Raw genomic sequence first — 17,912 nt, forward strand, 5'->3', positions numbered from 1 at the left:
CATGTCGGCAATTTAACTGCGCGGCCTGTACCAAATGCGATATAAAGCGGTTCAGCAAGCAGCGACATCAAAAGTACATTTGCCCATTCTGTAAAGAAAAAATGACAAATGCAACGGAATATGTGGATATCTAGGATGACACGGAGGTCGAAAATAAACAAACAAACGTCCAAACAAACTTTAGTCAGACTCACGCTGCAATTCAAACTGACTCGGTAGCGGATAACCCGGAGTGTGAAATGGACTCAGAGGTCTGCAGTCAAAAACCAATCATCACGACACATGAAAATCCTGTGGAATGCAGGAAAGAAAGCCAATTAGAAAGTGCCCACCTTAATGATGAGCAAAATAGGTTCCTGAAAAACATTCATGGCATCTGTACAGAACACATGAAATTGTTCTCCATACAAACTGCAGAATTTATCTGAAGAGAACCGGCAGCTTCGTGTACTTCTGTACACGAAACAAGAAATAGGTCTCCTAACCAATGAAGTGCGTCAACTAGCAACCTTATTTATGCCCAATGAAAACAGTATATCCAACAACGCCGCACTCAATCTAGCTCAGGGAATCTCGGAAAAACAAGAAATAGGTCTCCTAACCAATGAAGTGCGTCAACTAGCAACCTTATTTATGCCCAATGAAAACAGTATATCCAACAACGCCGCACTCAATGTAGCTCAGGGAATCTCGGAAAACAAACCACAAGAAGCAGAATTGATACATGATTCCAACGTTGAAAGGAATTATATTCTCCAATTTATGTATAATGCAATGGCTCATATGCCTGTCACCCTTAGCCCAATGACAGCCATAACACAAGGAGAAAAGAATCAGTTTAATAGCAGAGATGCAGGGCTCAATGACGGTAACTCTCCCAAACCTGCATCTAGCAACACCGGGGGTAGCCACTCAAAGACCTCTCAGCTAGCCCTCTCTACAATACCGACCCAAAATACTACTAAACCTAAAAGGTTAAAGGAGACAATCCATACTGGAAGGGGTACATCAAGACCCACATTTGCGGAAGTAGTCACCAGCAAAAAAGATGCTGAGAATAACCAAAATATCCCACCAACAGGGCTTATAGGCAGCCTCTACTCCCTGGCATCTCTCACCGATCAACATGTTCACTCAAAAGAAACCCGGATGCCATATTCAACATATCAGAAAATAGAACATGGAAGACTACAGGGCAATAGAGATGCCACAGAACTTTCCTCGAAGAAAATCCGTTCTAATTCGTACAACATCACAGCAGTCCAGACTCGTGGTCGAATCTTTATATCTCAACTGGAACCGACTACTAAACCAGACAGCATTAAGGCCATATTTGCAGAAGTACATGGGATAAATACTGATGTGTGACAGAGAAGAACCAGGTATCCAACCTAGATAGAAGATGAGCTTCGTACTGGACCGTCAAACCCTTCCTAGATCAGAAGCCAAGAACTGCAGTAAACCACGGACATCAACATCAAACGCAATAGCAATTAAAGCTGCCAAGGTCCCAGGCCAACAAAACGCATGAAAAATCAGATAACTTCACTGAGAACAAATTTACCATAGGAAACAAACTGTCCACATATCATTCAATCCAACTCTCAGCAGATAATGACAATCCCCAGGGCTCCAGACCCGTGAAGGATATCCCTGTACACATCACAATGCACAGTAGACCAGTGCGAACCCTAAAAAGGGGCTTGCCACCTATACGAACTCCGGTTACTATGGCTACCACTATTCGAATTATCTATCAAAATGCAAGGAGTATTTGTAACAAGCTAGACATTATCGAACAGCTTCTCCTCTCTAAAACCTTTGATATTCTCTGCATTGCCGAAACATGGCTTGGAAATGGGCGGGACTCCCTTGCGTGTGCTCCTCAGGCTGGGTACCAGATGCTCTGTTCCTCTAGAGAGGATCGTAGAGGGGGGGGGGGGAGTCGCAATATTCTATAATACCACTATCTTCTCATTGGCACATCCTGTGGTAACCTAATCCCTTGCATTTGAAGTTGCTATGGTATCTCTCAAGCTCAATGCCATCCAGATAGACATAGCAACAGTATACATTCCACCAGGCCCAAACAGTGACATTATTGAATATGTGATCCACTGGCTGGTAAATCACCTCCACGCCTCAGCTAAGCACATTATTTGTGGAGATTTCAATCTTCCACCTACTCTCACACATCTTAGTACGAAACTCATTAGCAGTATGGATTCATGGGGTATTAGTCTACTTAATTGTAATACCACAAGAGGATCTAATCTCTTGGATCTTCTCTTCAGCACCAGGCGACCTCGAAGACGGTCCTCAAAACCTATTTCAATCTGATCACGAACCCATTGCCATACTCCTGCACCTAACTTTGATGTCCAAGGCCCAAAAAAAGAAAAGACATCACAGCACCCAAATTCATTGATCCACCACGATGTCTCGAAGCTGCATCCCCGATACCTTGGGAGGTTCTCAATAATTGTGACCTCGAGCTATCTATGGACCTCATGACCAGATGGATTCGAATCATTGCAAGTTATTATTATTAAATCAGTTTATTTCCCAAGAAACCTTGAGTCACCCTGGGCCGGCTCTGTACCAGAAGGATGTGAATATTTACAGACTAAGGTGCGAGGAACACATGTACAATAGACAAGAGTACATGCGTGCTCGACCCGAGATATTTACAGGATTAAACATACAAAAATATACAAAATAAACAGTAATATACAAAATATATAAAAAAAAACAGTCAGTCATGTCCAGGAGTAGGTGAGTATTATTAGTTCATAATCTGGTAGCAGTTCTTGAGGATTTCCTTCCTGTAGGGCTTGTCTTCACAGAACCTATCAGGGTGGACCCTAAATTTATTGAAGATCCGAAGACAATTGGCTGGAAACATGTTCCTCAGGGAATCAGTGTTTGACAGAGTAAGGCGTAGAGGGAGACAGGAGTCGGGGTGCTCCCCTCTTGCCCTCCTCGGGTCAGAGATTAATGTGGATACCGATGGAGCATCAATTCGCCTCGTTATAAGCCGTGCAAGTGTGAAGACATTTTTTGTCATGATGATATGTCTCCAGAGAGTGGCGCCCAGATTTGCTTGTAGGATAGATCTGGAGATAGTTAGGAGGTGGCTCACCACCCTGTTCATCCATCTAAGCAACCAGTACTCTAAACTGAGATACTTCTGAAGGTATGAGGCAGGGGCAGATGACCAAATTACTGAAGCATAGAGAGGAATCGGCGTAATACACCTCAGGATGTTCCAAACAAGCAGCGCTGGCTGATGCACACCAACGAGCTCTTGACGCACTGCCCAAAGAGCAGCGTACGTCTTCTGCCTCATCCTGGCAAAGTGAGGCTGAAATGTGAGCCCAACGTCCCAGGTGAGGCCAAGATCAGTATGAGAGGTCACCTTTTGCACCGGTTCCCCACTAACAAAGATTTGGATATCATTTTTGACTTTCTTCTTGGTTATCGTCAGTTGCGCTGATTTGGAAGAGCTCAGATGCAGCCCAATTGTGGCAAGATAACTTTCCAAGCTTAATATCTGCCTAGAAGCTTGTTCGTTGATATGATGAATCTGATGACTATGATCTGAGCTCACGTAGAACTTCAGATCGTCGGCATAAGAGACAAAGTTCGGATTCTGAGCAAGGAAAGGTTCCAAAACTGCTGCAAACAGGACAGCTGACAGTACACTTCCTTGTGGAATGCCTCTTGAGACGTCAATAGTTACTTGAAAGTCATTGTGGGTCACAAACAGATGTCTAAGAAGTAAAATAGACTTCAAAATTTGAAGTAAGGTATCTGCCAGGCCGAAGTAGTGTTTCCGAATGGTAAAGAGCTGGGAGGTGTATTCTGTCATAAGCCGATTTTATGTCGAGGAATATGATATCAATCTGTGATTTGTTGTTAAGGGTGCGCTGAATTCTGAAGAGGGTATCCAGAAGATTGGTAGTTGTCGATCTCCTTTGTAGAACGGTATGCAGGTACTGGGGCCTGTGTGCAAAGCAATGCTGGGCAATTGTTGGCTGAATTACTTTTTCAAAAATTTTGAGTAAAGAACAACTGATGGATATTGGTAGCAGGTCTTTTGGAGATGCTACAAAGACTGTCTGCATCACTCCCCGTTCGAGAGCTTGGTGAACACCAGCATTGAACAACGGCTTTCAAGAAAAACAAAATCTGCACAAAAGATGGAAAAAATCAGGCGCTGTACAAGATCGTATTGCATTCTCCAGAGGCCGGGCAGTTTTCAACCGCCAGAAATCATTTGCAATTAAAAAGCATTTAAATGCAACCCAAAAGGCAAATCGTTTTTTAACTCTCAGCACACATGGACCATATTGCACGGTTCTCAAATACTGTGGTCCCGATGCACCTAGGCAACTTACCCATCAACAACGACCCTACTGATATGCTCGCCACCGTTCACATCACCAGGAAGCAGCTTATAACTGCTATAAATGGATTGCCGCCCACAGCAACTGCAGGGCCCGATCTTGTGCCAAAATTCATGATCAAATGTCTTAGCGCGTTTATCATCGATCCTCTACTATTAATTTTTAACCATGTCTTAACGCAGCACTACTTTCCCCCCTCTGGAACAGATATACTGTGAGGCCACACCCTAAATGCCAATCTGCAACCCTCATTAAACAGTTCAGGCCAATCTCTCATTGTTTAAGCCTCTTGAAGCTCATGGAGAAGACAAATGCAAAGTACTGCATATGGATAGAAGTAACCCCAGAGAAACGTACCAACTGTGTGGTACTACACTTAAGGTGGTAGAAAATGAAAAATACCTGGGAGTAATTGTGCAGGCAGATATGAAGTTTTCTGAGCAATGCAGACAGGCTGTCAGGGCAGGTCATGGGGTTTTGTCAACGATATATAGGAATTTTGCTAGCAGGGAAAAGGAAGTGATTATCCCTCTGTATAAGGCAATGGTCAGGCCACGCCTTGAGCACTGCGTACAGGTCCTCATTTTAGGAGGGATGTAGATTTACTTGAGCGTGTACAGAGAAGGGCAACAAGATTGGTGAGGGGAATGAAGGGATCCTCTTACCAAAGAGGCTTAAGTTCTGCAAATTGCAGTGGCTGGAGACTAGGCACCTGCGCGGTGATCTGATTGAGGTGTATAAGGCCTTGAATGGGTTGAGCACGCTGAATTCTGATGGGATCCTTCCACTTGTTCAGATTACGAACCTTAGGGGGCATAAATTCAAATTAAGAAAAGACAGATGTAGAATAGATGTGCGGAAATTTGCCTTTAGCCAGCGGGTGGTTAATTGCTGGAACGAACTTCCATCTGTCGTTGTGGAAGTTGATAGGTTGAATAAGTTTAAGGAGGAACTGGACAGGCATTTGGAGGGAATGGTGTGATTTTTTTTTTTTTTTGGCTGATGCTGCATAAGCTCATGCACATGCTTTCTTGCATCACATGCCACTACTACTACATTACTTTCCACCATCACCCATCAAATCATGCCTCACAAACCCACACAGATTCACTATGCCATTCCAGGAAGATCCACAGTCACCAATTTAACATCCATAACCAACCATAATCTAAAGCAGAGCTTGCCGTCACCTACATCGAACTCCTTCGACTCCATCAGTATCCCCTCACTTGTTCACCTCCTAGAAAACTACTTCTACATAAAAGGTGACATGTTGTGGTTCATCACAGCCCTGCTCTCTGATAGAACCATTCTTCTTAAAGCGGATCAACACACAATCTGGAGAAAAATCACTGCGGGAGTTCCCCAAGGCGGAGTCCTCTCCGGAGCATTATTCACTGCAGTTATTCTTCCGTTTGTGCAACAGAGAGAAGACATACTCTGATATACCGATGATATTAAGATATATACCCAGATTAACCCCGCCAAAATCTCTCAAACATCAATAAAAAGATCAGTGAAAAGGTACACGACTTAGGGGGCATAAATTCAAATTAAGAAAAGACAGATGTAGAATAGATGTGCGGAAATTTGCCTTTAGCCAGCGGGTGGTTAATTGCTGGAACGAACTAGAATCAAATCTCCATCAATTTGGCCTCCTCATTAACCCTGCCAAATCAGCCCAAATTGTCTTTTCTCTGAAGCGCCAATCCACTGAAATTCAAGCTTCTCTAGGCGGCATTCCCTTCCCGGTGGTCAAGATGCATATAGACTTGGGAGTCGTTTTCGACTATAAACTTGAGCTTCAACCCCCCCCCCCCCCATATTGACAAGCTCACAGCAAAATTCTGTCAAATGCGCTGGACCACAAAACAACTGCTCCACGTTAGGGATCTGGATGTGACGCGTCGGTACCTTATACACCTCAGTATACTCCGTCGTATTATATGCCTCGGAAATTTGGGGGTGCGCGTCCCCTACCAACATCAAGTGCGTGTACTCCGCCGAATACTGACTCCTTCGTTGGCTCACAAAAAAACATCGTCGTCCACCCTAGCAAAGGACAACTGCGATGGCGATGTCACTTAATTTTGCCCGACTTCCAGACCTTGTATTTGAAAAACGCCTTGTTCTCACTGTCAAGATGATAACCGGAATGGTCTCGGAGCCAAGCATCTGGGAACTGTGCAGCTGGAGGATCCCTCTACCCAGACTGAGGTCAGTTCCCATGCTCACAGCTCACTATAACAGACTAACGCTCAGTGACCGCTTTCTTCTCACAATCCATTCAATTGACGGCGACCGCTGTAGGTTTGCGAAGGACTGGAGGTACCGAAGAGAGATCCTTAAGAGCCTGACCTTGGCCAGGCAAAGTGCACATTAATAAGGGTAGCATAATAATGCTCAATATACTGTAAACAATGTTCAAAGCACGATGTCTCTATGAATGTGTTGTAAATAAAGTCAAGCATATCTTTATGAATATAAACATAATATAAAGGTAAATATGAATATCTTTATTAATTCATTGTATATACTGTCAAAAGCATAATATCCTGTAAATAATCAGACACTGATTCTATTTCATTGTTGGCTCTGTGGGGGGGGGGGGATGAGCCCGAACTTCGATTGGGCCTCGTCTCCTCAAGGCTATTGTCCACCAGCCAATGTAAAACCCCTGCCATTATTGCTGTAGAAGGTCTATTATATATACCACGTTTGTATACAATAAAGATATATATATATATATATATATATATATATATATATATATATAGTTATATTAGTGATAAAAGGAAAGAAAGTTAAAAGACAATAACTAATATTTATGGGTTAATGCAGTTGCAAGCAATCATGCAATACACCCATAATGTCTATAGAATATTATTAGAAAAAGTAAATCAATCCAATAATAAGAATACCATCAGGGACTTAAGAAAACGCAAAAAAAAAAAAAAAAAATTATTATTATCGCTTTTTACCGACAATCTAGATGACTTCAACTGGGGCCAACCACCCAGAATGAAGACAAAAAAACGACAAGAAGTTCTCTGTTTCTGTGATGATCAATATATGCTATGTAATTTAAATCTAAACCAAATATAAACCAGTATAGGCCCAATATAAATCGAATATAAATAAATCGAATGAAGATAATTAATTAAGAAAAAATTTTTTGAAATATTAGAATCAAAGGTAAGAAATATAAGTAAAATATAAATGTAAGCATATATTAATCATCGTTGACCCGACAGAGAACGTAATTTAATGATTAAAATAAGATTAAATATATAATACATACTACATTTGACCGTATCTAGGACGTAATGTAATAGTCGTCAAAATAATAAGTGGTGCCCCCTATGTGATGGATACGGTAAAAATAAATAAATAATTAAATTAACGCAAAGAGAAACATGCAGATAGTAAGAAGAAAAACTAAAGGAGTAGGAAAAATAGAACCTGAACTCCACAAAGGCGAAAAATAGTGGTATAGATAAGAAATAGTTTCTCCTACGTCCTCGGATTATACAATATCATATCTAACAAATATAATCAATTGAAATTCGTACAGGATAATCTATATAATACCAAATTAATAAATAGGCAGCTCAAAGATATACATGAACATTTTATAATAACTCCCGTTGACAAAGCTGCTTGCAATTATGCAATCATATGTAAATCATATTATATAGATATTATAAAAAATGAACTACAGTCTAGCCGTACATATAAACAGATAACCTCTTCCTCTAATATAATAATCAAAAAATTAATTGCATTGCATAAAAAATTAAAGTTAAAGTATAATAACCTAAAATATCCATTTATATATTGCATACCCAAATTTCATAAATCACCCATTGCTTTTAGATTCATAACATCATGTAGAGATAGTTATGCTAAATTTCCCGGAAAAACGTTAGAAAAGTTACTTAAAATTATATTAAATAACTTAAATAAAACTATTATAATAACTTACCGATTATAAATGCTATAAAAAATAACAATATTCATCAAATACAAACATTTGACTTTAACAGTCTATTTACGAGTAATAATCTTGATAATTTAAAAGTCGTCCTCCAGAAACTATATTTAGAAAATAAAAATGCTATAAAGGCTGATTTAACCTATTGGGATTCTCTAATAAAATTATGCATCTTTAATAATTATGTATATGACGGAACTTCGTTATACTTACAAGTGACTGGCACCCCTATGGGAAGTCCAGCATCAAGCATAATCGCAAACCTTTATCTGTATTATACAGAAAGAGAATTTCAAGATAACCTACTTATATACAGATACGTAGATGATATGTGTGTTTTTAATTGTCCACATTTTGTCCAGGATTACAGTAAATTATATCCAGTAGAACTTGTATTGGAAAAAACTAATAGTTCCGATACTATAGCAAATTACTTGGATCTTCATATAGAAATATTCCATAATAATAAAATAGACGTAAACGTATATAATAAAAGAGATGCATTTAATTTTAACGTAGTCAGCCTTACAAATTGGAAATCTAATGTATCAAAATCAGTGCATGCTAATATAATTTTATCGCAATGTTTAAGGATTGCTTATATCTGCAATAGTAATAAAAATTGTTCAACAGGCTTAACAGCGTTGTACGGCAAGTTGATTAATAATAATTTCCCTATCGCTTACATGAAATATCACTTCAGGAAAGCAATAAGCATAATTAATTTCAAAAATTTGTTTTCTGAACCTATCGTTTCAATATAATTTCAATAAAATCGTTATATTTAGTGCCATGTATATATGTAAATAGGATACACTTTGCATTCTTGGTGTCTTACGGCGTAGAAAACTTGTACCCACCGGCTTGCAAATTACAGTGTATCATTTTTTTTTTTTTTTTAAATACATATAGTTAAATTCATTTAAATTTACTTAAATTCACGCTGAGATAACATGCAAATTCAGCTCAGGGTCCTACTATAGGAACGGGTTTGCGATCCCGGACACCGTTTACTGTGGTGCATCGAACACAAGGACTGGACAGCAGCGCAATGGGGTAAGGTACTCTTTACTGATGAGAGTAGATTCAGTCTCAGCAGCGATTCTGATCGTCAGCTAATCTGGCGAAAGGTTGGCACACGGTATCACCCTGCAAACATCACTGAAAGGGATCGATATGGTGGTCGAGGTGTTCTCGTCTGGGGAGGCGTTATCTTGGATGGACGTAGACAATTCCAGATACTGGAAGGCGGTACTGTAACCGGTGAACGCTACTGGACTGAGGTAATCCTTCCCCATGTGCCTCTGTTCCGAGGTGCCATTGGCCCCGAATTCATTCGTGTTTATGGATGATAACGCCACACCTCATCGCACTGCAGCTGTTGATATGCCTTTGGAAAGTGAGAACATTTTTCGTAGGGATTGGCCTTCCCGTTTCGTCGATATAAATCCCATCAAACACATATGGGCCCCTCTGAGGAAACGCCTAGCGGCACGTCCACACCCACCAGAAAATGTTCAGTTGTTGTTGATGGAGTTTTAAGTGCAATGGCTACTTAGGCCATATTGCACTTAGTAAAATGGTTCATACTGCCTGTGTTGGTTGATGTAGAAGCGGTTAGAAACGTCTATACAGTCCTATTCGTTTTAGGAAGGAGAAAAATTCTGTGAAATTTGATTTTTCGCCTACGATACAGCTAAGCGACAAAGGTTTCTTTAAGCTTGCCAGAGAACTGAATGACACTAGCCGAGCATTGTTATATAGAGTACATTCCAGAAGTATGTGTTTAACTGTAATTAGTGTACGGCAATGATTACACTGGGGAGGATCATTCCCTGACAAGAGGAACAGATAAGTTAAATGAGTATGGCCGATTCTGGCTCTGGCTAAAAATGTTCAGCAGCTGAAGATGGCGCTGACAGAGGAATGGACGATGTTACCGCAAGAGCTTATCAACAAAATTGTTCTAAGTATAGACATGCGGTGCAAAGCCTGCATCGACATTAGGAGTGGCCATATCTTCTACTGATGATCTGTATCATGGCAGCCAGTGCTATGTTGCCATTTTTGAATAAAGTCCTCTGTACCGTTTTGTTTCCGTTGTTGTTTCCTTCATCATTTCTGTACCTCACGAGGTTCTTTTAGTATGCTTTTCCCATATCCAGGCCACTCCTATGAGAAGCTACAGGTGAAAACCTGACTGGTCATTAAGTTTTGCACACCAGTGTATATGGCGTTGATATGCACCACCAGATTTTACTTTGTATTATATTTTCTATTTAAACATGTTTCTTGTTTTATTTTTTAAATTTTCTATTATGTTTCTGTAATTTTCAAAAATAATATAAAACAATATTTACTCGAATATAGAAGTAAATTTTTGGGACTCTATTGGAACTGAGGCAAGGGCTGCAGTCACTCTTAAACTGACCCTAATTTATAGAGCTATAAGTTAGAGTCAGTTTAAGGGAGATAAACTGCCCTAAAAAAGCCTAGAACAAAATTGAAACTAAATTAACATAACTAACCTATTCAAGAAAAAAAAAAAAAAAAAAAAAAAAAATATATATATATATATATATATATATATATTTCGGACTCTAGTTATTGGAATCCTTTTTTGGAGGGTTGGGCAGAGGTTCCAGAGTTTATCGTTTTGTTACCGAATAATCACTCACAAGTACAAGCACAGTACAAGTACAACCAAAGTACAATATCACAAATAAATGACTCAATTGGAGCATTAATACGAGTCACAATAGCACTAAGATTAAATATTGCTGTTTTCTACTCAACAAATGAAATAAATTTCATATTCACGTAATATAAGTTACTTTTTTTTATCACATAGTAAAAATCATCCGCAATTAAACATCCATTACGTTGTTCTGTTCATTTAACACCTTAGTTATAACTTGTGTTATTCTTAAAATGAAACCGCTAGTTTTATTACAATCATAGGCGATCTATTCAGGCAATAAAAAAGTTAAAACAATTAAAATATAGTGTAATAAATTTCTACAAAAATCAAAGCATTTTTATGCACTTAATTCTTTTAAAAACAGACAGATCAAAGCGTTTTCACTCTCTACTTGTAAAATTTTAATGGTCAAAAAATTTAGGACGTATTGATGTCCTGTTGTGAAGGTTGTTCTTAGGCGAATCTGATCAGATCAAGAGAAATTTCTAAGTTACCAAAAGGAGAAATCCAATCTGTCTCTCTCATCCACCAAAACGACACCATTAAAACGCACAGCCGGATACAACAGGCATACAACATCGATATCTTGTGAAAAACGACATATGCCTAGAGAAAAAGAACAACAACCGTTTTCAAGGAACAGCTGAAGAAACGAAAAGGTCCTTAGCTAAAGAAAAATGTTTATTTAAAAAGATTTAACACAATTGTTCCTGAGTGACCGGAAAGGGGCTCTCTAGTAACACGTCTCATATGCTAAGTTTCATTCTGAAGTCCGTTTGAATTTTGAGATTATTGAACAAGTTCTAAGAAATAGCACTTGACCAATTTTAGAAAACCAGACAAATAAATTAATATTGAATTACAAGGTGTTTTTTTTTTCTTGGTTCATGCTTTAACACTTTAGGAAATTTGTTTCTTTTATCTTTTCTCCACTTAAAAAGAATAATGTTTATACGGTGGCCTGCGATCTATCTCTGACTAATAAATAAGCAGTTAAAATGAAAAACAGAAGCATCTCTCGTGACGTTAACAGACAACATTTTTTATAACAGATTTATGGTTTCAGAAAGTTCTAATCACTTTAGCGATGTTGTTAAATGGACTTCTTGTTAATAGTTTCATTTTAACTCTGCACTTTACTTGCTTTTCTATTTCTTATAAAGTTTGACAAAGGCAGTTTATTAAAGCTTTCATACTGTTCAAGTTGGCCATCAAAAGAAGTTTAATGTTTCCTGTTAATTTTCCCTCATTGTACGATAACGGTGCAGAAGAGAAATCAAAGAATATCAAAAACTTACCTTGAATATTTGATCCATATGTTTGTATAACTTAAATCTTTTCATAGTTTTATTAAATGGTGGCAATTCAATAAATTAATAATATGTGTAATAATTTAATTAAAAAATTGCTTACTAGTAGCAATATTTCTAACATTTGAATAGAATAGACCTTTACAACTCATTAACCATTAAAATTAACTCATCAGTTAATCTACAGTGCATGGAAATCGTTCAAAGGAACTTTCCCTCTGAATTTCATTTTCTTTATTAAATGTTAACTTTTTTTTTTTTTTTTTTTTTGTCAAGCAGTCGCACTTTATAATGCAGCGCTGGCAACGATAGCTATGGACAAGATAATGTACGAGTACCTTACGTTTTAAATGCGTTAATAAATGGTAATAATTCATGATTTATAACAAAAAACAGCAAAAATCAAACGACTTTTGTGCGTGAATTAAAAACACGTCGTTTCTGCGCTTCCGCCATATTGCCCATTCATTCCTCCAATCAGCTCACGGCAACAAACATGATATCCAGTGCTTCGGCTACCACAGACATGGAGAACCTATCGATATGTATGAAAAGAAGAAATACTAATTACTGAATTTCTGTTAGTCGTATTTTAATGAAATCTGGAATGGCTCGACAAATATTTCTAAAAGAGCTGAAACATAACATTATGAAAATGCATCCCATTGGAGTCGACTTATTACGCTCGTATGGACGGACTTAGTGAATGCAATAGGTGCGTTATGCATATAAAAAGGGGAGCAGCAAACTTCTGGGATGAAACTGTCCAGAGTGTGAAGAAAAACTGGCAAACAGCTAAGTACGAACGGCTAAATGCAAAAAAAAAAAAAAATCAGATTAAAGCCTTGAAAATTAGTGTACTATAAAGCAGTTCTGATAGGCCTGAAAGAGTTTTTTTAATAAAATAAACGGGTTAAATGTCTTCTACCACGATAATTTCTCATTAGGGAAAATACAGAAAACGAACTGATCTTAAAATTAAAATAATTGAAGAAATTTTATATTCAAATTACACTGTAATACCACAACTTACCGACCATTAGCTGATAATTTTCTTGTACTGCATCGAGAGCAACTATTTTTGTAGCCTTCAAGTCCAAGCCATTTTAAGTTCTTCTTTCTGTTTTTAAGAATTGTTAATACCAATAATTTTTATTTGAAAATAAAATGATTTAATAAAATATAAATGTTAACTTTTACTTATGGTGCACATATTTATTAATAACACAGTTCTGTTTATTCGATTCAAATAATGCAGACTAGTAAGGGGTTATTGGTAAACATCTTTAATTCTGTATAAGTAGAGAAATCAAATGTGAAGTGTAACAAAAATGGAAACAATGAAGAGCGTAATATGCAAGTTCAACACAGGAAAATAATTCCCTTACAGTTTATATTAGGTGCATTATGGCCTTAGTTACCAATGCGCCATGAAACTCAACCAATAGTTTATATTATAAAAAGGTGGGCTTACTTCTGAAATGAGCAGCAAGATGAACTTTATAGAACTCACGTAGACGGATAATGAGAGCGAGAACTATAGTCATAAGGAAAAAGCCAACCATAATTCCTGTCAGATGCTGTTTTATATATTGGTTCTATAACCTCCAGATTTTTTTTTTTTTTTTTTTTCGCTATAATGCTATGCAATCACTCAAAGGTATTTTATTTAGTATTTATTACTGAATTAATGTAAACTACTGGGGGACTGGTTGATCGACCACTGGTAAGACATTCATGGTAGACTCCTGACATCACAGAATAGGAGCAGTTAACCATGGTGGCTCTTGTTGAGATACTGGCATCTGCACGTCTTGCTCCACAATCATTCCACGTTCAAAGTTGGAAAGATCTCGAAGCCAACCCATTCTTCCTCGCAAATACTCAAAACCTGATCGCCACATGTACGAACTATATGTGGCGATCAGGTTTCAATCTTATATCAGCGATTTCCCACTTTGAGCCTTCACCAGCGTCAGTGACCACTGACGCTGGTGAAGGCTCAAACACTGCATTGTATTGAGTTGCCTCTGCTAATGCAAAGGCAACTCAATATAATGCAGTGGAACGCCCATTGTCAAAATCAAATATCTATTCAGGTGGACTGTGAATACATAAATAATAATAATAAAAAAAACGCTAACGTCATGCAAGGATGGCACTAATCGCAAGTGAATTTTATTGTTTACAAATGGTAACAGTTTTCCATTAGTAAGCTTCAAATTCACACCATTACAACTACTTAATAATTGGCTCCGCTTCTTGATTCCGTTGAATTCTATCATTTAGCTCAATCAAAAAATATGAAAGTGGGAACAAACCCTCTGTCCACATTATTTGGCTGTCAACCTTTAGTACAGCCTGATGATAGGATTCAACGTGAAATACAGAAACATAGTAATTATTAAGTAGCTGTTTGTGTGAGAGTTTAATTTACGAATGGTAAACTGTTAACTAATACAGTAGACTCTCAAGTTTCCGGGATATATGGTAAAAAAAAAAAAAAAAAAAATCCCGGATAATCGATTTCCCGGTTAATCCAAAAATACAAACGTCCCCGACATACGTAAGTGATATGTTCCAGGCCTTCTTACTTCGTCGACTTTTATGTAACTCGGGAATGACTAATAACATATTGCTACTATATTATTATTGACAAATTTGAATTTCGCGCGATACTTGTTAATGTTTGGCCATTTTGATACATCCTTATTATAATGATTCCTTAGAGATTTAACAGATGCACCGTTTTCAAACTTTTGAATAATTTCAAGTTTTGTTTAACTGAAAACGCAACTCTTTTGCGTTTACCCATCATTTTCGCGATTTCTAAACAAAAAAAAAAATTTACTATTAAAAAAATTCCGACATCCCTGACATAAATAACGAAACAAATTTTGTGCTGCAACGGAACAACAATCGACGTGAGGCACTGAAACAAACAAAACATTTGGTCTCTCTCTCTCTCTCTTTTTTTTTTTCTCTGAGCGGCGGGTGTGAAGACAGCGGGGATTGCAAGATAATAGGTACACTAATCTCTCAATGACGACTTATAATACCCCTTGTCGCTTATTTACGACTTGCAAAATATCTGTTTATACCTATTGTGCACAAGATTTATAACAATTCGAATGATTTAACTAGTTTAATTATTTCGCGTTATTTTTTTTATTTATTTTTTTTATGAAAAACCGCTTCGGTCCTTCTCTCAATACATTTGAAAAATATCTTAAAAAGAAAGCAAAATTTACTGTCAGCTAAAGTGTAGCTTGGATTTGCTTTCCTTTAAAAATATATATTTTTCGATTTAACCCTACAGCACAATTATATAGAAGAGTTTTAAAAAAAATCAGACTATAATAATACTGTAGTATTTAACGTGGATTCGAAAATGTGCAGTGAGTAATCCTGTAAAAATCATGCCTTATCATCATCATCATCAGATGATGAAAAACCTGAATATAAAACATTTTTTATTCTTATTTCAGACAAGTAACGTAACTGTTTCTGAAACAGTGTAATTTGTGTTGGCAGTTTAAGCCTTCTACTGCAATTCACTAGATGGCGAATGTATCTGTCGACCTTCACAGGATGAGATATTGTGCTTTCACTTAATCGTGACTTACACAAATTGCATTAAGACATCACGAATAAAAAGAACTATACTTAGATTCTCTTTCAGCTTTTCTAAAGCCTCCTTTAAAATTTAATTTACGTTAGGTGATTGTAATTGAAGCCGCCCTGCACTACTGTGATCTTATTCTTTCTGCTCATAGCACATTTTACCGCAACACACTGTTGTGGTTTTGTGCGCGCGCACACACACATTCCCTTCTCTCTATTCCTCACATGCAGATCGGCACTTGGGCGCAAACCCTTTTACAGACAAAATACATGACAAAACCGCATGAACTACTACACCACAGGATCTGCCTGCTCTTGGCCAATTCGTCAAACATTCCCAAGCACAATTCCTCTTCATTTTTCATGCATAACAACTATTTGATTGCATCTTTGGTCTCATCTGACTTAATAGTATTAAACAGTTCTCCTCAAGTTTAATTTAATTAGCCGGTCTGTTAAAAGCAAAAGGAGACTGCTACCCTATAAGATTCGGAGAAGCTGCCTTTAGTTTATAGAGTGGTATTGTCAAAGGCAGTGGCTTCCTGAACAGCAGTCATCCTATAAATCATTGCAATGAATATAAGAAAATGGGTAAGGATACTGCATTAACGTCATTGTAAGAAATACATTTCTATCCTTGATTACATCATTTGGAAAATTCTTGGTAAAAGCAGATTACAGTTCCTTGTTTTTAATAAAGCGTATGAAGCAGGTTTTTCATTTTACGATAGAGTAGCAAACACAGAATAGTGCAAAAATAATAATAACTCAGATAATAATTCATACACGAAGCATATACTCATTAGCGGTATATGAAAATGTTTCAATTTTAATATCTATTTCATCCTAAAAACCAAATAACAAACAACATCTATTTCATATTCATCCATCGAATTGGGAATGAGATTAGCTCCGTGCGCGAAGTTTCTACGCTCCAGCTAATAGATAAGTTTTCTTAAATTTATACCATTTTATTGACTTAATTGGTATATTAATTTATTTTCTAGAAGTAGCTTTATATTTCTAGTTATGATACTTAGTTTATTTTGAACATTTTGTAGGTTATTACTTAGTATGGGTAAAACTTGTACCGTTCGAAACTTGCCGCCATTGTTGTAGTATCGATACGGAATAGCGTAACGTATATCCCGAACTTGATAGCGTAAGGTATAACGAAAAACTATAGGAATCTGTTAGCTTAGTATAGGCAATTAATCAATTAAATTTATAAATCCTTTTAATTTTTATTGTTATTTATATTGAATTTAAACGGAAATCATGCCCACGACTAGAGCAGCAAAGCAACGTGCGGAAAGTAGCGAAAGTGCTGTGGTTCGGGGGAGAACCGAAGGGTGCGATTCTCCAACGCATCACAGTCTAAAAAAATGTGCAAAATGTGACACGTTTGCGGAACTCTCTCGAACAGGGCATGATCTAGCCATGGAGGATGCCTGTGTGCTAGGTGCAGAGAACATTAAGAAATTAGGCGCCAACTCAGCTATCTGATGGGCGTCTATGAGAAGCTCGAAGAGTCTGGTAGATGCCCTCGAAGGAATTAAAATGGGGAGGGCTCAAGCTCACAGCTGCCTACATCAAAGCCAGTTCTCACCAGGCAATCTTCAGGGCAGAATACACTGGTCCCACAGGAACTAGTTATTGTCGGTGACTCAATTGTCAGGGAAACGGGAAATATATTGCGAAAAAATGATAAGTGGAATAGGAACAAGGAATGTCTCCCAGGGGAAAAGTTTGGTGACGTTGTGGAGCACAAAAGGTGATATCATTGTACACGTTGGCACTAATGACATTAAGTGTAGGAGATCTGCGGATTTACTTAGCAAATACAGGTCAACATTGAAAAAAAAAAAAAAAAG

The 17,912-nt window shown here is 37.6% G+C and overlaps 1 pseudogene; it reads left to right on the top strand.

The window, feature by feature from the left end:
• The first annotated feature begins 516 nt into the window (after nucleotides 1-516).
• Nucleotides 517-17,912, top strand: part of LOC150091331 (neuropeptide CCHamide-1 receptor pseudogene) — a 33,405-nt pseudogene continuing 16,009 nt past the window's right edge.

Source organism: Mastigoproctus giganteus, chromosome 1 (assembly GCF_048544385.1).
Source record: "Mastigoproctus giganteus isolate SK-2022 chromosome 1, ASM4854438v1, whole genome shotgun sequence".
Classification (NCBI taxonomy): Eukaryota; Metazoa; Arthropoda; class Arachnida; order Uropygi; family Thelyphonidae; genus Mastigoproctus; species Mastigoproctus giganteus.